General features: G+C 25.5%; 1 protein-coding gene across 1 annotated transcript in view; it reads right to left on the reverse strand.

The window, feature by feature from the left end:
• Gdap2 (ganglioside induced differentiation associated protein 2) overlaps positions 1 to 18,078 on the reverse strand; it is a 53,084-nt gene extending 35,006 nt beyond the window's left edge. The window contains exon 1 of the mRNA XM_011502407.1: positions 17,842 to 18,078. The gene's annotated coding sequence lies outside the window, so the exon portion shown is untranslated. The remainder of the gene's footprint in view (positions 1 to 17,841) is intronic.
• Between the last annotated feature and the right edge of the window lie 8,059 nt (positions 18,079 to 26,137).

Here is a 26,137-nt window from a genome sequence, read left to right on the forward strand (position 1 = left end):
AAAATTATATTGATTATTATTTAATCTCTTGAAAGGATAAATACTTGAATATATACGTGTATAGAAATATTATCTAATTTAATATAATAATTTATACTTCTTATATTTAAAATGTCCTTTCATATTGTTAAAAAAAAAAGAAAATTTAAATTTATTAGTTTCCTTTAGCATATAATTGTTATAAAATTTTATTAAAAATTGAAAATTTCATAGAAATATATGTAATGTTCTTAATTCAATTACATGTATTTACAAAAATATATTATATTTTGAATTGTATACAGTGATGCATACAAAAAATTAGTTAATATAGTCTACAGTGATTTATTTAAAAATGGAAATGAACGTAAATACAAATGCAGTACTGTAATTATCAACTAATTTTCGTTCATTACATTTCCGACCTACATTTATCTTTTGTTTTGAGCTATTAAGCTTGGACACTGTTATATAAAACATTTCCTTTGATATGTGACAAAACTTTAACATACTTAGTTATGTAAGGTTTTCATTTCACGTTCAAGTAAGTTCGATTATGCATAACGATTAAAAAAAAGGATTTTCAGTTCTTTAATAAAAGTTTTATTTTCATTTAAGTTTTGATAATGAAATTAATTTTTCTATACCTATTTAAATTTTTCAGCTCTAAAAAGCCTTACATACTTATCAAATTATTTGTAACTCGAAAGCCATTAATGAAATGGAATAACTTTATGGAGATTATGATTTTTATAATTGTCGAATATTTATAATCAGTGAAATATCAATGTGCCAATTGTTATTTTACATATTAAATTATTAAATACTCGAGTATATAAATTTAAGTGCAATTAAAGCAATTAAAGTATAAATATTTTTAAAAAGTACATCATAATAAAATAGTTCGAGGCAGTAGGTAATTATAGAAAATAATTTTGAATGACAGAGATAATAAATAATGATGAACGTAATGAAAAGGGAGTTGATCGATAATGTTAAATTATTGGTCACTTCTCATATAGTTAAGACCTTGCAAGGCCTTGTTTGGATATTTAAAATAGTGTTTAGATTGCGTAACGTGAAGTATCGAAATTGAATAGATTTCTGAAATCTTCATTACTGATTGTCTATTGCTCTTCCTTCTCACTTTCTCTCTCTCTCTCTCTCTCTCTCTCTCTCTATTTGCACGACCTAGTATTGAATTAAAGAGAACTTAGCCTGCGGGATTTTTGTTAATCTCGTCGCTCAAACCACGACACACGTCGGTCAAATACGGTAGTTGCCTAGTTGCCTCTGGCTAGTCTCTAGCCACGGCCCTTTTCATTTTTTTTTTATTTCGCTTTTTTGGCGACCTAGTAGCAAGTATATCAAGCGCACCAAACCCTTCAGACTTTTTACTATGCGCAAGTGCTTCAAAAGCTGCTCCCCTTTATTTTTGCCCTCCTTATTCTCAGATCTTTTCTTTCATCAATTCGACACGGTTTTATTCTGAATTCTTGCTGTGGAAAAAAGCCATTTTTACGTCCACAGAAATGTATATACGAATAGCTTTATTTACAACTAATGTTTATCTTTTTCAATTAAGATATGGAAATCAATTGAATCCATTACCGTGAAAAGAAAAATAATGTTATCTATGCGCTCACTTCACCAGAATGCATCCCAGAATTTTGTCATTTTTATTAGCAAATTTTTTCATATATATTATAAATCATTTTAAGAGTTAAAATTTAAACTTAAAATTAACTTTAGTTAAATAAATTTTAAATATTCTTTAAAAAGCACCAATTTTTACTTTTATATAATTTAATGAACTTTTTTTTTTATATCCAAGAATTTTCAGTACTTTTTTATCTTTTGAATCTACTGCTTTCATTTAATAAAACTAAATATTTAATATAAAATTTCTTTAAATATATATAAATTATGTATGAAAAAAAAAAAAAATATATATATATATATATCTGTTAATTGTTAAAAATAACACTAAAAGATAATTATTCATAAAATGATACTGAAAATTTTTTAATTAATTTGTTTATATGAAAAATATTTATTAAAAATAAGTTACATCTAAGGTAATTAATAATATTTTTAATTATTTAAATTAGCCTCTGTTCTTGTGGCTTCAAAAAAATCCATTACACAATCATAAAATTCTAAATTAATGGTAGTGAAACTTTTAAATTAAACATACGTATTTTGATTTTTTAATTTTTTTTTCAATAAATGAATACTAAATACATAGAGGTGATTAATAAAAATATCTATATAATAAAATAAATGAAAAATGTAAATATATACTTTTTATATCAGTGTAATTCTTTATCTTACTGTTTTTCAAAAAATCAATCCGCTACATAATTGCACACACACACATATATACATATATATATATTTATTTAGTTATATTTTTACGTTTTATCAATAAAATTTGCTTGAAGTACTAATATCTTAATGCAGCATTGGTCAGAGTAACGAAATGCGAGGACAAAGTTTTATTTTTATAAATGCATTTTTTATCTCTTAAGAAACATTGTAATTTATTACAAATGTTTTTGAGATTTAAATTAGTATTGTTCGGTTCTTATAGCATATATTCAATTAAAAGTTCATTTTTAGCCGAATAAATAACAAATGTAACTTGTTGCATTAAAGTAAAAAAAATTAAAAGATTTTTTATAAATTTTTTATTATTAAATTATTAAATATTAAATTATTTTAATAAATTATTTTTAATTAATAGTAAATATATAGTACACTTAGTTGAAAACAATTACGATGAGACTAAATTTATTACTCTTATCTAATCAAGCTATTTTTCACTAATTAAAATTAATATTGGTAATGATAAAATTCAATTCACAGTATCTAGAATTATAGTTTCATAAAAAATATAAAAGATTATTAAAGAATTATAGTTTCAAATTTTTAATAGTTTCAAATTTTTACTAAACATGAAACAATAATATCAATTAAATTTTTATGTTTGTCAAATATTAGTCATCTCTTATATAATTGTAAAAGTAATTATTCTTTATGTGAGCTATCACAGTTACTATTATTAATAACAAAAATTAATCGATGAAGCAAAAATGTACTAATGGACTTATAAATGTTTTATTGTTATAGCACATTAGCGCTGGAAAACTATTTTATACTTAATAGCTATTTCCATGCAGATGGTTGATTTAATAATGAGAAATATGAGTTAATCATTTATTTGAATTATGCTTTAAAGTATACGTAAAGGTAATATTTTTTCAAATACATGTGTATTGTGCGTGTTCAAGAATTATTTTTCTTTTCAAAAATACCGAGTCTCTCGCTACAAATGAGAAATAATTATGCGATGTTTAAAATATTTGTGCACTAAACCATGAGTGTATAAAATACACACTGACTATTCAACACGATTGTACATCCTCTTGAGTATTTTCCTCCTTTAAGCCTCGAGTCTCATATATCGTCTGTTGAATTGTAGATAGTCGTAAAACCGAAATAAAAATCGAAGAGACTAGAGAAAGAGTAGAGAGACCTGTGCTTTCGTGTGGCTATATGCGTGAATCCACGTAATCTTAAGAAGTGATGGCCGGGATGAATGTCGAAGAGCGACTGCGATAGTGAAGCACAACTCGCGAAATAAGGTATTATGTATATGTACGAGCTAAATCTCTGACACGTTACAGCAGACTAGGCCTTTTTATTTTGTCCCTTCTGTTTGTATTTAAGTGCATTGTTGAATTAGGCAAACTCAATTATGCGGTACCTATTTATTTCTCATTCTTTCCTTATCTTTTTTATCTTATCATTCATTTGAAGATTTCAAACAATTAAGTAGATTTCTTTGACAAATGTCGGTATCCGACTTGTATAAATATATACATACCTGCTTGCATACATACATACGTGTATACATACATGCGTACCTACATACATATGGATATATATATAAAACTATTCAAATACTTCAGTATTTTCTACTACTTCAGAATACGAATTGTTTTCGCTACTTTTGCAAATTCATTAATTATATTTAGCATCCTTGCATTATATGATAATCATAATATACTTATTATAATCGCTGTACAATAAAATTTTGCTACTACAGTAGAAACTTTTGAAATACAAATAAATAAATAAATATATATAAACATGTTTTTAAAAGTTTTGAAAATTAATTAAAATTAATTCGATAAATATTCAATTAGAATAAATAGAGGTTTGAAATACGCATACTATTCTGCTTATAGTCTAGTATGTATATAATCTTTGATGTAAAGTTAAAATATCAATATTATACTTAATATGTCCCTAATTAGAAAACATATTATGAAAACTAATTTTGATTCGTTATAACGTAATTGTAGGTATAATATTATATTTATTAGCAGTAAATTACAATGTTGTTAATTTTATAACAAATTGATAAATATGAAAACATATAGATTTCATAAAACCTTACTCGACATATACTTCATAAGAGGTTTTATAATTTTTATTAAAAAATTTATGATTATATTTGAAAATTAGTAAATGATTTATAATTTAATAATTTTTTCATTCTTATTTACATGAATATAGTTTCATTGGGATTTATATAATATAATTTTATAGTTTCCTCAATAAGTTTTCATATATTTTTTATTTTTTAAAACGAAGAAAATCAATAATTTTAATGCTCATAATATGCATCAATTACCTTAATTTTTATATTAATATCATATATAGTATGTGTTTTTTTATTAGTAATTAGTAATTTATTAGTTAACCAAGCGTTAGAAAATTGTACATTCAATTTATTAAGAAGATCCAAGGTAATATAACCACTTTTCTTTATGTAGTATTAAATAATTTAATAATAGTAGATTAAACTAGTAGTAGATAGAAAGTGGTAAATGCAAGTAACATATGTTTCAAGGCTTGAAAATGACTTATTTGTTCTTTTATAAATATATTTTACAATGTAGAATTTGTAAAACCACAATTCTTTCTGTATTATTTCACAATAAAAGTTACTTTAACAGAATATTCAAACTAATAATATTAAAAAAAAAAAAAACAAGTTTTCTTACAGCAAAAAATCTCAATTTGGTCAAAGTCAAAGCAATTATATAATGATATCTACGTTGCAATTATACTAATTTTCATTCAATTTATAGTATTGAATTTTATTCTTAATATTTAATTTTTTCATACAATCTTTTATCAGTTTATCAAACATGAAAATTGAAAATTTCTGCATCAAATAACTTTTTCTTTTCATATAGAAATTATATTAATTTTAAGTTTAATAATATTAATTAAGTTTAATTTTAAGACTCATAAGAATCAAAGAACGAGGCTCACTTTCTTATTAAAAGTGACAGAAAGTAGAATGAAACTATTTTCATTTTTTGGTAAGACAAATATAAAATCAAAAATTAGTTTATACGCTTATCTTATGGAAGCTCAAAGAATTTCATAGAAATTTTAATATGAATATATATACCTTTTCGTGATAAGATTTACTGTACTGTCTTTGCTAGGAAATTTCTGAGTCATAAGACACTAAAAAAAAAAACTTTAACCTTTGAATATGATGACCGTAAAGCGATGATAAAATAAGTAACTTATATAAATGTTTTTGTTCCGATCCATCTATCTCCCTCTACCTGATAGAACAATGAATATCGTCCGGTTTATTTGTAAGTAATCGACCGTGAAAACGAAAATTATTTTGATTAAAATATAAATTTGTCTTAGTAGTTATTTATAACATATTATTTTCATGTATGATAATTTTTAAAAAAGCCCACATAAATTTTTATATTTTTATTCAATTTTGCTCTTACAAATATCAAATATTCATAATTAACTTTGATTCACAATATATAAATATATAGTAAAATTAATAAGATAGTTATTAGAGAGAAATTGGATAAATAAAATATTTTATTTAATACATTGTTATACTCGAAGGCATTATTTATTATAATTATTAAAAATTAGCATTTTAAATAAGTTAAAATAATTTTAATTAAGTTTAATTAATTTTAAATAAATAACTATTATTCACTTTCTATGCCCAGCTAATTTCCCTTCACATTTTTCTTTTCATTTCATCCTTGTTTAATCAATGTAATTTATTGTATAATTAATAAATATGAATAATATAACTTTAAATACTTGTTAATAAAAACATTTGTATTGTAATAAATTCTTTATATATGAAAATATTAAATTTTTCAATATCAGTTGAACAGTTAAATATATAAATTATTTTTCATAATAAAATTATTTTTTGAAATTATTAATATAATACAAATTTATTAATTGTTAAAATATACATACAAAATTTATTAATTTTATGATTAATTAATTAATTTTGTATGAGTACAATATAATAAATTTATATTACATTTATTTGATTAGTTAAAAATTTTCCGATGATAAAATACAAAAATGTCTAACAAATATCTTGATTATAAATAATCTTTATCGAAATCGCTATTTTAGTATCCATTACATTTTAATACAAATATAACAGTGATAATACATGAAATGAAGTATACTGAATATAATTTTAACAATAAAGCACAATCTTCAAGTGTATCTTTGAAATTACTAATTATTTAAAAAGTGAAAAAAAAGAATTTTTGCAAACTGAAATAATAGATCAAACTGATAAGTAAAGGGAATAGTACAAATACACAAAAAAATTTTTTTTATAAAAAAATCTAAAAGTCTTTCATTAACATTATTAAATACTAATAAATAAAGACAAATAGAAAATTTATTTTATTTATATTAAAATAAGGAGCAATTAGTATTAGAATATAAAATGACATAATAAAGATCAATACATAGTTGCATTGGTTTATTTTCATTAAATGAATAAATGTACATAATCAAGTCATAGTTTCTTAAAATTTCATACGTAGTGGAACTATATAAAACTGTATAATTAATATCCAATTATTTCTAAATTTAGATATAAAATTAATTTATTAGTTTCATTATTATTAATTCAATTAGTTTATTCATTCATTAATTTATTAGTTTATTTATTAGTTTCATATCTTTTCAAGATGTATTATATATTAAAAACACTATTCAATAGCATAAGAATGTAAATTATCTACGTAATAAAATTGAATAGTAGAATTTCGTATAAATCTATTAATTATCTTTAACAAAATTCATATATGTGTTATCATATATATGTTAAATAAAAATTATAGACAATGGAGAAATTAGCATTTGCATGAAACCATACAAGTTATATTAATATTACGTAAACATTACTTTAAAATTTACGGTTTTATTCTAAATATATTCTAAAATAATTATGTCTATTTACTAAAAATATATTTATATAAATAATATATATATATATTTATAAATTAAATATAAACTGTATCATTTCGTTGCCCTGAACTAATATTATATTATAAAAAATTGTATTGGATATAATCAAATATTACATTAGACTCATAATAATATTAGAAGTATGAATATGATATATATCATATTATATAGATATATATATATATATATATATATATATATATATATATATATACAATTTATGAGGAATAATTACCGTTCAGTATGGAAATATTTATTATCGAAAACATAAATATTAAAGTGTTTGCAAAAAATTAACTATTGTGCAAACATTGTATTAACCTATCAACTAAACATACTGGTATAATAGCGTAACTTTTTAATAAAGTGCTTAAAGTCATAAGTTCAATCATAATTTTCAATTCTTTTTTATGGAATACAGATACACAACTTTAGTTACTTTATTTATAAAATATTTCATAATTAATATTATGGGTTGCCTGCCTTTATAAAAATTGTAAAATAATTTAAATGATTAACTTGTACTATTAATAACAGATATATTTCAGTCATAAAAAAACACGGTCATTAATAGAGCAATCAATTTTAATATTTCATACTTCAATGGTTCATTACTTTAAATCTAAAATTTATATATACTTATTTATACATAATATTATTTACAAATGTTTTACTAAATACCTGAATATTCATCATTGCAAATTAAAATTTTAATAAAATATGAAATTACAGTCTATTACTAGTAAAATAGAAATTATTTAATAAATATTATTCTATTATTAAAACATGTTAATTTATAAAATTATGAAAATAATTATCGTTAATATTTGTTATCAAAACAAACGTCATTATGATAATTTTCTTTAACAATATTAAATAAAAGATTAATGAATGAATTTATTAGTATGAAGATGCATCTTTTGAAGGAAGATATTATGCCGTTAATCATTTTAATTTAAATAGGTTTTAAAATAAATTCAAAAAAAATGATAGAACATTTTTATTTTCCAATATTATAATTTAATTTTCTTCATAAATATTTAATATATTGAAATAAAGTAATTTGTAAATAATTATTTAGTAAATGGATTCAGTCAATTTCTTTAAATTTTAGGTATAGTAATATTAATCAATGTAAAGTAAAAAATTTGTATAGTATACCTAGTAAAAAAATCTTTATCTTAGAATTAACGATTGATTGGTAAGAAATAGAATAAGAAACCCAATAAAATTAGAAATAGCTTAATATGCTTATAATAGTTTTCACATACGTATATAATAAATTATAAATTAAAAAAAAATTTCATATATCCGTAAGTACATTCTACATCTATTATTGGAAGGCTCTGTATAATTATACAAGTGTAGTACTAAAATAAAAAGTTAAATGTAACTCAACTACTTACCCCTATCGGCAGGTACATAATCGTAAATAATTTCAAATTGACTTTAACGTACTTTTCAACGCTCTAGATCATGCTTCTGCTCTTATTCTGTACTGTTGTAAATGTTACGTATGAGAAGAATAAAGTAAGGGACTGTAGAGCGAGAGGTAAAGAGGTAAAGAGGTGAAGATGAACCGACGGCGGTCAGGTGGCAAGTTCGATGAAGCTTGACGTCAGAAGGCAGAAGCTCACTGGCGCCGTGTAAGCACCAAAGAGACTTGCATAATGCATGAAAGGTACGGACCAAGCGCTTACGGAAAATTGAAATGCAACACTTTGGCAAATGCGGACTCGGGCACTTTGAGGACAAGGAAGGAGTCTCACTGACGGAGAATTTTCCACGGAAGGCGAAAGCCTTGGAAAACATAATCAAAAGGACGTCCCGAGCAGAATCTAATGGCTACTTACGCCGAGTCGTATATCTTTTTAACGAACGTTCAGTGGTGGTGGTGGGGGCGGGGATTCATTAGATAGTTTTACAATGAGTTGGAAAACTAATATATTTTACTCGCTCAACTGCCAATGATTTATACTTGCTAGATTCATAATGACATTTCATTACAGCTCCATAATCCCCGAAATTAGTCATTGATTCTTTTTCTTTTATGATTCGCACAGTGGCGTTCTTATCTAATCGTTTTATTTTTCGTAAAATTAATTTATCTTACAAATATAGTATTCACACTAAATAATTCGGAGAATATTTACATTGAATAGCATCACGCCATATGTCGATAAAGAAAACCATCATTTTTATGGTGAAAAGTATGAAACATGAAGAGTGAAAAGTATGAAGTATGAAATGCATTTACTTTAGGTGGTAGTTTAGAATTATTTTATTACGTATTTATTTAATTTTGAATTAAATAAACCAGAAACTCTTTAAATAGTAAATTAATACAAATTTAAAAAATTGAGTTGATGTGTTTGCTATGTTAAATATCGGATAAATAAGCATGATATACATTTTTCTTTTTTTTATTGGCAACTTACAATAAATTGAAAGATATTCGCCCATTTAGATGAGATCGATAAGTGCTATAAAGTCACCATATTGATCTAATTATTTTCCAATTTATTGGGAAATATCTCCATCAAAAGCACTTCTATTTTTAATATTTTAATTTAAAAGTACAACATTTTACATTTTACACATTTTAGAATACTTTTTAACAAACATGTACACGATATCTAACAAAATAATATGTATTTATTTATAACTCTGTAACATAATTGTAACAATTTATAATTGTGCACATTCCTCCGTATATACACGGAAAATGTATGGAAATTTCAATAAAAAGTGAATTTATTATTATTAAATTATTTTTTAATCTTTCATTACAATAAGGCCTTACTTCAGATTTAATAATTTGTTGGCCATTTTACAATAATTGTCATTAAAATTTACATTATATCATTATAACTGCTCTTTTAATCAATTTCAATGATAGAATATATAATTCTAAATTCTAAACATAATTCTGAACACTTTTACAACGCTTAAGCTTAAATTAAGTTTAGCTGTAGGAAATTTAATTTATCTATTTCACTTATTTTCAATAAATATCGTAAATTAAAAATAAACCTTTTTATCAGAAATTTTGAAAGTACAACTAATATACATAAAAAAATTTAACATGTACTATAAAAATAAAATTCTTATTATAGTGAATAAACTTGACTTTTATTACTTGATTAGATAAATTTCATTAAATATCTTATTTATGAATAAAAACTTGAATTTGCTGAAATATAATATTATATATACAAATTCAAAAGAATAATTCAAAATATGGCAATATTCATATTTCTTATAATATTTATAGCCAACATAAACATATTCTATACCACATACCAGAAAAACGTCCTGCTCAATTAGCAGAAAAAAAAATGTATTTATAAAAACTTCATCTATTTAAATTAAAATAAGTAAGTTGTTATAATTATGCAATTTGTAATAATAAATAATAAAGTTTACATAATATGTAATCTGCCATTAATTCAAAAGGTATTCATGTGATCAATTAACAAATTTAAATTCTTTTTACTGAAAAGATGAATCGATCAAGATGAAATATATTATTTTTTTTTTTTAAATTAAATATTCATGTATATGTTTATATAAATTATATATTTAGAAATAATAAAAAATCTTTTAGAATTTTTTGTTTTAGAATTTAATTTACTATCTTTTAGCCTTGACATTTAAAATAAAAATTACAAGAAAAATCATAGATACAATTTTTTCTAACGACAGTAGTATTTAATAATCTTGCATACTTAAATCAATTTGTTTAGTAATTTTAGAATTTCGATTCCAGTGAATAAATGAGAACATCCTCCATTAATGTAGAAGAAAATTCATAAAACTATTGTAATGACGATTTTAAATATTATAATACCTACAATATATAAAATAAAACGATATTTTTATCATTTAAAAAATAAATATTTTGAATCTGTATATAAATAAGTGTCAATTTTAATTATCAATATAATATGAAAAACTCTTTTTCAGATACTATTTATGTTTATAATATTATATTTTAATCTTAAACTTATAAAATACTTGCTTTCTAAATATAAATATATGTAAAGTCTAAAAAATATTTTAAACTATCATTAAATGTAAAGAAGTTTAACTTTATAATTTTTAGTTATTTATGAGAATTTCAATAATTTAATCAATTTCAATTTCTTTATAATTATTTGTAAAATACTTAATTCTGAAAGAATTATAAAAATTTTTTATTCCTATCCTTTATGAAAATTAATACTTTTTCATTTAATATTTAAACTGAATCGCCGAAACATAAAAATAACAGTTTTACAAGAACAGTTCATATACTTTCGATTTATATGAAATCAAATAAATCTTCAGAAATAATTTTTATTAATAAATTATAAATTAGAAATATAGTTTTCTTATTTACTTACTATTTATTGTTATAATTCATTAAAACTATTATAAAATTATTCAAATATAATATTTAAAAGAAAAAATTTGGACTAGAAATTGCAACAAGATGAGTTTAGGAAATTCTACGTAAAATACCTTCACTAAGTTGCAATATCAAGAGTTTAATGTATTGCACTAACTCAACACTAAAAGCATTGACAAAGTGGTTTCCTTGCCACAATTCAACGTCTACAAAAAAAAAGAGTATTATTGTATAAGTGTTGTTTTAATTTAACAAAAAGTAATTTAGTTTTGAAACAATGATATTTTTATTATTTATGTATAATTATATTATGTAACTACTTGTAAAATTCATAAAATGTACATCACTTACTAATCAAATGACGTAATCAACTTTATAACTGTGCGATACACATAGATTATTCATACATTTAATATGGCTGTTATAAGTAATAGCTGTATTTTTTATTAAATAAATAAATAAAGTATTAAATGAAGTATTAAATATTCTTTCGATATTTATAGGACAATTACTGTTATCTTTCCTATCTTCTAGACAATATGTTATTTACTTAAGACATTTATTTGGTTAACCTTCATTTTAGGAAATTCTTGCGATAAAATTAGTGTCATAGGTAAAAAAACTTACTTTTTATAAGAAATGGCAACTTAAAATATCGACTAGATTCCGGAAATGGTGGTTTTGTAAATCAATTGAGTATAATAGTCTTTTTGCACTACTCAATGATTCAATTAATTCTAAATTTAATAATAATACGAAAGTCTATATATCAGTATTTTTATTTTATTATTGAAAATCTATTTCAATAAACAAGAATTGTTAACAATTTGAAAAGTTAAAAAAACTCTAGTAATGTCCTGACATTATCTACAATATAACACTTTGTCACTAAGTTTATTTATTTTTCAGTAATAGATTTATACGAATTTATTAATTATATTTATTTCTTGTTTTTTAAAATTTAACATTATAATTTATTGTCTTTAGTATATAATGGAAAGTAATAATTAAACTCATATAGAAAATAAAATTAAATGCAGCAATTATTAATAATACATTTGTTAGTTTTTATAAGTAGACAAAGAAGAGTATTTTAATTAAATCTCAATTCCAATCTTTAAGTTAATGTTTTTAGCCAAACTTATGTTGCAATTTAAGAAAAAATCCATAAGTCATTGAAATAAATTAATGCTTTTGCAAAACATACATAATCTGCATTAAATGATGTAAAAATAATTGTATCCGGAAATATATAATTAAAATTCCTTTAAACAAAATATTACCAAAACAGATAGTTATTCAATGTAAATTTAATAAGAACTTGAAGGAAATATTTTATCTAAGATAACCTATTAAAATTGAAATATTGAAGTAGCCTAGATGAAATCTTTCACGAAATATTAAAATTTAATTTATAATAACAAATTTATTCTACAACATCTCATAAGTTTTATTTTGTTTTATAAAATGTTGAATGCTGTGTTATATTTGCAATGTATCTAAAAATAGAATTTAACCAATGTTAAACATACTATTTATTACATTTTTTTTATTATTACGGAAGTATAAAATTAATTTGAAATAGGTCAAGCTACAATTTACATAAAAAAATTAAAAAATTCAATAGATAATATACATATGATAGATATTTTTATATTCTTATGCTCAATGTTATAATATTATTATTACAGAAAACTTTCTGAGAATACATTAATTGCAGTCATATAACGTTCTTGTCGATTAAAGCTATGCAGTTTATTATATTTGTAAAACGAAGTTTTCATGACACAAAGAGATAATTCTGCTTTAGAATTCTGATAAGATTAAGATATCAGGGTTTAACGTTAAAAGAAGTATATATCATTAAAAATATAGCAAGAAAAATATATAAGCTTTTTTAAAGGAATGCTTATTTTGTCAGAACAGGTCTAAATGGACGAAAAATTAAAGTACGTATATTTTTTGACATAAAATGCATCTTTTACAATCATATGTACAAATGAATTTTAACATAAATTAATCATATGCTGGAATTTAACTTTTTTCAGATATTTGTTTCTCAGATTTTAAATAAAAAATTATTCAGAAAAATTACTCGAAATTGCTCGAAATTATTCGAAAAATTGCTAGAAATCAGTGACTATTATCATGTTTTCAGATATACATTTTAAAATACAGTATTCTCAATTTGGCTTTATTGCCATCACTTATTAGAAGTAATTAAAATGTGATATACGAAATATCGTTTACATAAATGTGAAAACATAAATAGATAATACAAAACATAGATATTGCAAATTAATAAATAGTTTACATAAAATTTTATTTATATACTTTTTTATTTATTTGATGTTAATACAGTTTATTTAAAATAACTGCATTTTTGCAGACCAATGAGAATTTGAATTATTTACTTTAATTTATAAGCAAAATATAAACATATAATCTAATTAATATGTTTCAAAATATTATAATTATTGGAAATAAGATTTTTGCATTTGTATAATATGTTAAAATAATAATTTTGAAACTTAAATGTTTATCCATGTAAAATAAAATAAAATGACTTCCATTGAAAACAAAAGAATTGATAAATACACAGAAAAATACATAAAGGCCATTTTATCATAATCAGCATGTTTTATTTTATAAAAGTATTATCACGACGTGTACAATAAATATTTCAACAAAACATAAAGAATTCATTTTTACTATCACTTAACATCAGTACCCCATTTAATACACTTTACATAAAAAGTCATCAAGATGATGATTCACAAAATATCTTTATAAGTAAATAAAGTTTGTTATTTAGAACATTCATTTTTCATTATATTCACAATTATTAATTGTAAATTATTTATTTAAGATTGTATTTTAATTTTCCAGATATTCATAAATACTTTTCAAATATAATATAATAAGAAATAAAGATATCGGGAAATTGTAGATTCCCGTTAATAAATGGTCTCGTGAAAATAAGTTATTGAAAAAGGATAGAAAAATATCAACTTAATCATTTATGTGCTTCGACTAGACTACATGGACGTACATAATTAGATGAATGTTAGATCACGAGGATATTTTATTTTGTCTCAATCTCTTTCCTATTATAGTTTATTTTGTGTGCACTCGCCCATCCTTTAACTTCGCCCAACTGATTTTTGTATCTCTCGTACAAAATCGATCACCACTGTATGAAATCGAGTAGAAAAATGGAAAAACATCATCGAACCTTCCCCTTTATCGAATACTATTTTTTTTTCAATTTCGCTCGGGATTTAATCGACATTTTATTGACATTTTTTCTTTTTCTTCTGAAAAAATAATTATTAAACTATTTTAATATCTTATTAAATTATTTTACGAAGGTATTTTACTTGATTTATATGAATGCAATTTTTATTAGAAATTTTTATAGGGATTTTAATTTCTGTTAATAGATCGTTACGAGAAGATCGAAGTGAAATGTTTGCTAATAAATTGATGAAAATTTAATATCAAAGATCCTTAACAGTACATGTAAAGTCGTCCAGAAATTTTATCGGATCAAGAAACTATTAAAATAGATGTTTCGACCCAAAGTAGACAATTCGTCTTATCACAGTTGGTTAATAGAGGACATGTCGGAAGAGAGTTTCTCTCTCTCTCTCTCTCTCTCTCTCTCTCTCTCTCTCTCTCTCTCTCTCTCTCTTTCTATCACGCTCTCTGTCTCTTAGTGCGTTTGAGCACGTTCGTGTACGAGAAAGAAATAGAGGGGTATAGAACGTTATAACTTAGCTGTACATAGTATTACAAGATAATAATGTGAGAGAAACGGCAATTGTACGGAAATACTCGTGAGAGCTGACATTTACTGCTTCCTACAGATTTGGCTAAATCTTTTTCTGAGCATGACACTATGTGTGCGGCTTTTTCCTTCCTCTCTCATGCCCCTTTATCACCACTCTTTTATATCCATTAAAGGCGCTTTCGCTTTAGTTTGAAGCTGGATGAAAAGAGAATTTCCTTGCAAATTTTATAAATATTTTCAGGGATACTATGTTTCATAACGTATTTTCTTCCTAACACATCGCGCTCTCCACAATTTCTACTTCATATTGCACGTGTAATCGCTTCCATTTACCTTCAAAAATTATTATTTCTGATTAATTCAATAATATCAATCGAGTTTTCGCGGCATTATTTTTAATATCAATTGTAATATGCATTGCCGTATTTACAATTTTTATGGACGCATGCATTAATTGAATTTCCAATCAGACGGACCAAGTAGCTTGAACGCATGGACATTTATATTAATGAATCGATGAAGCATTATTATGAACAATACATTATTTAAACGCATGCAAGTGTCCATTATTAGTTGCACGATCGCGCTGTTGTGAAGAAAGCCTAGATCTACAACACAAGTAAAAACATAAGCTTTTGTGTGAACATGTGTGCCCGTGTGAGCGATTGGTTGGTCGAGCAGCCGGGAAGGGGTGGCGCGGGGCGATGAGGGGCTGCGATGGAGGGAGGTAGGAGGGATACGAGGGAGGATGGGGTTATACGAGGGAGGGGGGGGGGCACGTGTGAGCGCGCGCACACCCCACGGCTCGCAGCCGCACACACCCACGCACGCATTCGCATGCACATCCGCAACATATAGACAATCGGTTGTTTCGGAGCATTGCGCGCACCTTAGGATTCCATTGAACGACAGATGCAATGAGCGCTCGATGCGAAAACAAAACAGGTTAAGATAATGTGCCGAAGAGCTGGGCCTGAGCGACTGTCGAGACTGTCGAGACTGTTTTATTTGTGTCAAAAACTAACAACTTGTGTATTTGTATCTGCTTTACTTCTCATTAAAACCTGTATGACGCGCCATCCGTTTGAAAAATGGCTTCATTGTTCTATATTGATTCATTTTTTATAAATAAATCATTGTCCAATGAAAAAAAATACGACGCTTCGTTTATCGATAGGCCGAACGACGAACAAAATAATAATTAGTTTATTATTTAGGTGAAAGGTTTCGCGTCAGTCGAATGAATATTGTCGATAAAACGCTCTGTTTAAAGTCGGCTTTGTTATGATTATGTTGAATTAAAAGCACACTAATTTGAAAAGTATTTCTTTTAAAACTGTTCTTTCATAACGTAGCGTTAAGTATCTTTTTTATTCCAGGCTTTATTTGTTTGTATTTCTCAATATGACAAGTAAAAAGAAGCTAATACTTTTGACGCAGAAAAATATGTAATTTTCAATAGCTCTGAAGTAAGGTTTACGATAGGAATAACTAGCAAGTACATAAAGAAAAATTTTATTTAATGGCGATGAATTTTTTAAAACAATTTACTGGCAAAATATTGCAGACAATGATTCCTCCAGTGCATTTAGGATGATAATACTGTTGACATTGAGTGACAGTGGTAAGAAAAGAAGGAAAATCCCAAAGTATTGAACGTCTGTGTCCCGGAATTGCGAATCATACGCCAAGTGTCCATGGACACGAGGAAAAATAATTAAAAAATTGACTACCAGTTTAACTTGATTGACAATTACCTGAGCTTACAGAGGTTTCCGCGAGAGTTGAAAAGATGTTGAAATCACGGGAATGGGCGCGCGCGTATGTGTGAAAAAAAGAGCGAATGAGAGTGAGTGAGTGAGTGAGAGAGTGAGAGAGTGAGTGAGTGAGTGAGTGAGTGAGTGAGTGAGTGAGTGAGAAAGAGAGAAAGAGAGAGAGATAGAGAGAGATAGAGAGAGAGAGAGAGAGAGAGAGAGAGAGAGACGAAAATGCATTGGACCTTCATGGTGCCCAATTTTTGGTACTCCTACTCTTTTTTCTTCTCTTTTTGGACCATGCATGAACGAATGCACGCACCCACGTATGTACGCAGCGCATTTAGGCATGCACGCAAATAATGAAATAGAGATGAGGAAAAAAAAGACGGATGGACGGATGGATGAACGGATAGATGGACGGATGGATGGATAGCTGGATGGATAGTTGGATAAACAGACAGATAGAGATGGGTGGGAGTGGAAAGGTGGGACGGGCGGTAGAAGGTGAGGGGTGATGGAGGGGGGGGGCGGTTACGGCTGTGTGCTTGAGTTAACGGGCAAGAAGTCGTCACCTGGCCTCCTTGTCTCTTTCGCACTTGGCGCACGAGCTCGACTGCCCCTTCCTGGTCGCGCGGCTCATTCGTGACGATGACGTGGGTATGGCTCCTCGCGGGCGAGCAACATTAACACGCACCTCGCGCTCCCGTCCAGCGGTAGCTTAGGGTTATCGGGGCGCGAGTTGCGAGCTCCCTGGGCGGCGTTGTGCACCAGCTGCGCTCCCGCGGCTCTCGGCGCTCGCCGTGAACAACAGCCGCGTTGACGTCAAAATCGAAACGAGGCACAGGCCAATGCTGGCACTGACGAAACACTGGTCGCGCCGCGCACCTCGGATCTAGACGTCGAAAGACTGGAGTGCGCCAGGCCGCGAGGGAGCGCGACTGCGCCCACGGACTTTCTCTACTACGAGGGGCCGCTGCTTGTAGTCCAAGACCCGATCTCTCGCTCGCTCTCTCCTCCCCTTCCGCGCGGTGTTAGAGATGTTTGCGGCAAGCGACGTCTACGGGATATCGGTGGGAGCGGACGGTAACGAGTAACTGCGAGTAACTTCTCCATAACCAACGACTCTCCCGATAAGTCAGGCACCTTACGTGCCCAACAGCTTCAATCTCTCCTCCTCATTGCCACTCTTATTTCCTCTCTCACCACCTACTCACTCGATCGCACTCTCTCGCTCTCTCTCTCTCTCTCTCTCTCTTTCTCTCTTTCTTCCTCGCTCTATCTCTGTCTCTCTTCCTCCCACCATGTCTCTTTAACTCGTAAGATCAACGCTCGATCGCATACGGAGCAAAGAGAACGATTGTAACGTTCTGTGAAACGTAATTATAAATTAAGCCAAAGCATTTATACGATCGACTCTCAAGATAATTCGTTATACTTCTTGATATTTCTCAAATTCTTTTCTTAAACATCGAGAGAATTTGAAATTTTTTATACAGCATTGACTCAGTTGATAATAAGTCCAAATGTCACGTCAACCACTGCTGACATCTGCTGAAATCGTTCATCATTACAGTCTTTTCATTAAATCTTTAAATACAATAAATTCATCATTATATGGATGATTTGAAATTTATGCAAATACAGTAATTTTAAACTATAACGTAGCCTTCACATTATCATTAACCACTCTTTTTCGAATGTAAAATAGTCCTTTGTTTTTTATATACACTTAGATTGATAAATTATTCTTTTAATTAACGATTCATTATACTCTCTGTGTGAACAATTCATTAAACATTATATACATTGGAATGTTTGCCAATGAATGTATTACTATTTAATTCTATTGGATATAATAAACATGAATATTTCATTATCCTTTTGAAAAAAATTTCAGTGACATTATTAAAAGTCGTAGATAATATGTATTATTAGGAAATAACAAACAAAAATATTATATTTTGAAATATACTTGGTACATTATTTTCTTGTCTCTTAAAATTTTTTATATTTTAACTTTTTAAAAATATAAATTATAAATGCAAGATAATTATATACAGTCAATGTAGTATAATATGAATTTAAAGATTTATTATTAAATTTTTTATCTACATATTATTAATACACGCATCAATAATATCATTTTTTTTATAATTATTTTACATTTATTTTACAAGTTCTTTTTATTTATAAATTATCATTGTCATATTAAAAGAATTTTGTTAATCAAGTATGTACGGATAAAGTTCCATTACTTAAATCGTGAATTTGAAATTAAATAATTAATTTCTCACCGAGGTCATTAACATATTATATCATTAATGCTCAACTTTTATTAGGATCAAATTTCGTAGGTTCAATAATGCAAGAAAGGTTATTAAGTAAAGTTCTTTTATAAATAAGTTGTTTTATCTATAAGAGATCGAACGATTATTATTACTTTATTATTATATTTCAATTTAGTATTATAAAAAAGCAATTACTCTTAAACTTATACATTCAAATGAGTATAATATGTTTTATTAGTTTTTAAATAAGACTTTTCCAATTGTTTGAAAAATAATAAATAAATATTAATAAAATGTATGTTTGATTAATATTCATAATATTGTTTAACATTATTATCAGCCATACATTGATAATATGAATAATCAAATAACAATAACTAATTTTAACTGTAATACACGTGATGATTATTAATGATATTCAGAAAAAGTAGACAAATACATTTATCAACTACATTATAATAAAAATAAATAAAATTAAAAAATCCGATCTCAATATTAATTATGTAGCAAGAAAATTGATTAACAAATTTCCTATAATCATTTACTTTTTAAAGAAAATGGACATCATCGTATGATCTTATTATTAAAGAAAATTAACTTTTATGAAAATATATTCTTACATCGGAATATGAGATAGAATAATGAAAATAATATTAGTGAAAATATAGTTGAATCCTCTAATCGCTCATGATATGAAATAATTATAAGATTTACCTTTACAATTTAATTGTGAATATTTGAAATAAATTCAAATAATTTTATCTTCATAATACAGAAAATACAATGAGAATTATACACAATACACGAACGTGACTCTTAGATAAGCTTATATTTGTGTCCACGGAGACTAAAATATAACGGATATTCTTTTAAATTACACGCAACAACTAGCTGCACATAATACATAATGTATTAAGCTAACGTGATAATAAATGATAATCCTATATTAAGCGGATTAAAATGTAATTTGATGATGAGGTTGGCAGTGGTAGCTCCGACGACAGCGACGACGAGATCGCGCCATGTTGAAAAGCGATGCTAATAGTAAAACGAAGAAGTGTGAGGACTATTCCTAGATCTAGGTCTCGAAGTCGATGCAATCGCTTGACATTTTATGAATAGCCCACTAGATAAAGCGTCAATCCTTCAAGCTTGAATCGATAATTTTGGACGCCCACATATAATCGAAATATTATCACAAATCTCTTTGGCATTCGATACTAGAAGAATTTCTTTTTCACTATTTTAGTTTCAGCTAAGATAAAGTAAAGTTTGGGCTGCTTTTCTCTATACGTAAGAGTACTTAGATCATTTTATTTTTACGATTAATTGTCATGCAAAGCGTTGAAATTGTTATAATTCTTGATTATTCATATTTTAATAATAATAGTTAATTTTTAATAATGATTGAGTATGCAATTGTTGCTGTTATAATGTTCGCTTCATTTAATTATTATAATAGCACTGTATGACAAGATTAAAATTAATAAAAGTATTATGGAATAGGAAAGTACGTTGTTCTTATTCAGTTATCCGAAGTTAATTATTATTATAAAGAGGTGAAATATTATAAAATTATATATTTAAAATTTGATAAGAATATTAAAAAAATTAAAATTATTTAGAAAATATTCTATGCGTTAAATTGACAGTTATGATTAATGTTTACAGAAAATTAATTTAAAAGTGCTTTATACAAGCAAGAAAATAAACGAAACATTATATTACTTTTATTAATAAAAATGTATAAGTACTGGGCATAAAGTTATTCATTTCATCTAATTTTCGAATGAAGTAATATTTATAATAAATTATTTATATGTATTTATATTAGATACAGTTTTAAAAAAAATGTTAAAAATCAATTTTTATTCGACAACTCATAATATACTAATTCATTATATCATTATAAAAATAATAATGCTAAATCAGTTAAATTAATCCTAATGTATATTTAATTAAAAAGGAACAAATGATGTTAATTAAAAATCAAGCATATTCATATGTTGATTCATACATTGAAAATAAATGATTTTCTTGAACGTAAACTTTGAAAATGTATGAATTAATAGAATATATCTTAATGATGTCATTTTTAATTGAAAGTCAAACTATTTAAAATTGAATACCAACAAACAACATCGTAGAATTATTATAATAACATTTTTATAAACATGTGTTTTCAAAAACATATTTCGTCAATGAAAGTGTATTATTTTTTTTATTTATTTGTAAAAATCACTTAAAAATTCAATTGATTCTAATAACTAATTTATTTATTTATCTTATCGAATAATGCTAACAATAGTAGAAAAGGAAATTTTTTTTCTTAATTATATTTATTTGAAAAAAATTAAAGATAATAATTGAATAATTATTTAATGATGATTAATTAAAACGTCTAAATTATAAATTGTATATAAGAATTATAACATTAACATATCCATATATTTAATAACAATAAACGAATTTATAATTCAGCATAGTATGTATCCCGACCAATGAAATTGATTCTCAGCTCCTACTTTGGTATCCGAATCGTTCGAAGAAATATTACTAAAAATACTTTTGAAACAGCTTTGTTTGAAAAGCTCCATACTTTAAGTGCATGTATTTTCTTTAACTTCGTATCGATTTCCAAATTGTATCTATCATCAATTCAAATATATACATAGATACTACAATTTTCAAAAGAAATTATTCACATGATTATTTGCATGTCCAAACATACATATGCACACACTAAATAATCGGTTTTATTTTCATAATTAATGCCATTAAGAATCTCCAAATTTTACGTATCTTTCATTATATAAATACAAGTTTAAAATTTATAAAGTTTCTTAATATTTACAATTATTATTATTCGAAAAATGAGTGACTAATTATATATATATATATATATATATATATAATTTTTCTTTTTTAATTTATAAGAAATTAATTTTTATATTATTATTTAAAAATATACTGGATTCATCATATACTAGTATAATGCAATAATCATATAATGATAAACTGTAATATATTGGTGATATTTTTAAGGAAGGCGAGAACAATAAGAGGATGGCAAATGAGTTAAAACTAGGGGTTCGTGGAGATAGCGAAAATAAGTGAATATAGACGGTAGGTGAAAGGTATGATGGTTATGAAAAACCAGGGTGGGGGGAAGTCCAAGTCCGATAAGGTCGGGTATAATACGTGAAATGGAGAATGAGAAACGAATGAGCGAGAAACTTTATTTTTAGTGTCTGGCGTGGCAAACGGTAACGTGGCGACACGAGGCGACGACGAACGGAAAACGCGCGGCGTCTTTGGCCCTCGGCCAAGGGCTAATCAGTTTGCTGCTTGACTACGGTAGCGCGAGCATCTTGCGTCCGCAAAGCTTCTCTCTGTGTAGCTTTAGCCTATTCACTTTCAAGTGGTCGTCGAGCAGACGAGCGAACTCCTCGGAGGACGAAGGTACGGGCGCCGTACGAGGTGGTCCGCAAGCACGTGGTGGCGCGAACATTCAGCAGAGGGAATGAAGAGGACAGTGGCCAACGGTAGTAGGGGTAAGGTCTTTGAGGTCGTCGATCGACTTTCCCTATTCGCTCTTTGTTTCGATGAGCCAAGAGAGCTTGCAAGCTTCCACTGCTCGACCGCTTGAGCTATTTTTAAAGAGCGGCGGGAGCGCGAGATACTTTGTGTTCGTTGTACAGACTTCGATTTTCTGGACGCCCACCAATACTTATAAGCTTCATTTATGTACCTCGACATTTACATACCCGTACTGATATATCGATGATCTTATTTCGATGTTACTCATTCGTAATTTTTTATCCACGTGTTATTCTGATGTTTTGCCTTGTTGTATCATAGCTGTAAAGAGTAAACGTGATTTTTTGCGGCAATACGTATATTACTTATTATTTCCTGATCAATAATGATCAATATATACTATTCGTGATTAATTTGTTAAATAATTTCATATTTAAATAATTTTAAATAATCAAAGCTGTATCGTCGATAACACTGTCCATGATAAATATAAAAGTTTTGTTTTCTTAAAGCATTCGATTAACATTAGATAAATTTAATTGGTTGATATTAAACATTAAAGATTAAAGCCTAGGTAATTTATTATAAAGTCACGCTCTTATATAGAAATGATTATATTTATTTAAATTCTTATTTGAAATTATTCAAGAAAAAACTGTAAATTTTATTGAAGTATAAATAAGTTTACGGTCATTTCAGAAATCTTAACCTTGCTTTTGGAAGGTCGGCATAGTTATTTTCTAATGATAAATATAGATCACTTAATTCTCTTATATATTTAAAAAAATATTATTCTTTATTTTTTAATTATAAATAAAGTTTAAGTAGAAAAAAATTATAAATAAAGCTATACAAACTCTTTGCAACATTCGAAAATAAAACAATTACAGTAGAGAAATAATTTTATAATCTATAATATTTATTTTTTCAAAATTTAAAATTTTATCTCATTATAAAAGAGATGACAAAGCTTATAAGAATAAAATAAAAATATATTTGATCTATATCAAAATAATTTTCTCTTGCAATATACATGCTTATAATATACATGCTTAAAAAATATTTTTATTACTCTTATTAAATTAAAAATCTAATATTAAGTTAAAAGTATTTGTTATCGGTCGTTTTAGAACAAATTAATTTTTTTATGTATTGTATATAATGAATAACTTAATGATAATTATTAAATAAAAAAATATATAAAAATTACTTCATATATCGTATACATGATTTCTGTGAAATATTTTGAAATATAAATTTATGGATCTTCAATAACATTTTCTATTTTATTAGATTTATCAAATATATATTTTTACTGAATTGACGCGAAGAAATGAGAGGGAGAGAGAGAGAGAGAGAGAGAGAGAGAGAGAGAGAGAGAGAGAGTAAGAAAGTGAGACAGATGTAAAAAATAAAGATTCACTAATTTTATATATTTTATCGTTATGTATATATATATACTCTATATACATTATAAGCTATAAATAAATAAATAAAAATGTTATAAAATACACTTCAATTCATATATTATATAAATCGAAATCTTTCTCAATTACGATTTTTATACAGTATTAAATACAATGCCAATGTATTTTATTATTAATGATTAATAATTAATACTTATTAATGTAACCAAAGCAATATAAGTTTTAACTCAAAGTTTAGTGCTATTCAATCAACAAATTTAAAATTATCTTTAAAATTAATATAAAGATATATAATTTTAATTAAAAAATTATATATAACTATATTCTAAACTGATATTTCATATAATATAAATTATTTGTAAAAAAAAAACAAAATCAATTGATTAATTCCACAAATACAATAATTTCTCTCATATTATTTTCATAATCACTTTTAAACTTTGTCTTTGATTATTGATTTTTATTTTCAGAATATAAGTTATTCCGTTTAAAAGAGTTAATATTTTAACTCAATAATTCTATTGCAAAAATTTAATAATTAATATTTTTTCTTTATTATTAATCATTCCAATAAAATATATTCTTATTACAGTCTGCAATAATTTATGAAGAACAAGAAAAATTAATTATATAAAATTAAAAACAGCATATTATCAGGAAATCAACATTCTCGCACTTTGGATACCGAATATTCTAAAGAAGGCAATCAATTTATGTTATCAAACTGCAATTCTATAGCATATTTAAACAAAAGACTACAAACGCATCGCGTGGGATTCAAGTGTATTTATACATAAATAGAAATAAAAATTATAAGCATTTTTAAGATATAATTTATATTAAAAATCAATGTATCTAAATAGTAAAACACAAATGGAAGTTAAGTAGAGTTTATAATGATTATCATTATTTAATAAACCAATATCTTATTATGTTATTTCATAATTCATTTATTTAAAATAGTTTAATAATTAACTTAATGAGATTAAAGCTATATAAACAAGTATTAAATGTGTAAAGAATTATTTGCTATATTGGTAAATTTTTTCGTAATATAATTTGGAAAATTTAATAATGAAAAGTACTTAATTACTAAATATGCTTTATCTTTTTAATATTATAACATTATTTTGTAATATTGTATGTGACGTGTGAAAATTAATGTGTATCTTAAATATTTGTTTGTCAAAAAATCTAATTTTTATATATCAATTTTAATATAAAAATATATAATCAATAAAAGATTTTAAATGAAAATAATATATTGATAATGAAAATATACTGTAAATAATAATCATCTTCTAATTAATACTGAATCAGGATTTAAACATAGATTATGCATATGCTGATAGAGGTATTTCTGAATATATATATATATTCCGATTAGTATTATTATTAATATTATTATTATTTCCATAAATAATTAATTTATATAATAGTATTATACATGGACAGGTGTATTCATAGATTTTACGTTATATTTACTATTTAATTTGTATACTCATTTTTTTGTATACAAATATTTTGTATCTTATGCCAAATAAGAATATATAAATATTATATGTTAACATAAATTTTCCCTACTTTTATAAATGGCATAACTTAAAAATTTA

The sequence above is a fragment of the Ceratosolen solmsi genome, unplaced genomic scaffold, assembly GCF_000503995.2.
Source record: "Ceratosolen solmsi marchali unplaced genomic scaffold, CerSol_1.0 scaffold39, whole genome shotgun sequence".
NCBI lineage: Eukaryota > Metazoa > Arthropoda > Insecta > Hymenoptera > Agaonidae > Ceratosolen > Ceratosolen solmsi.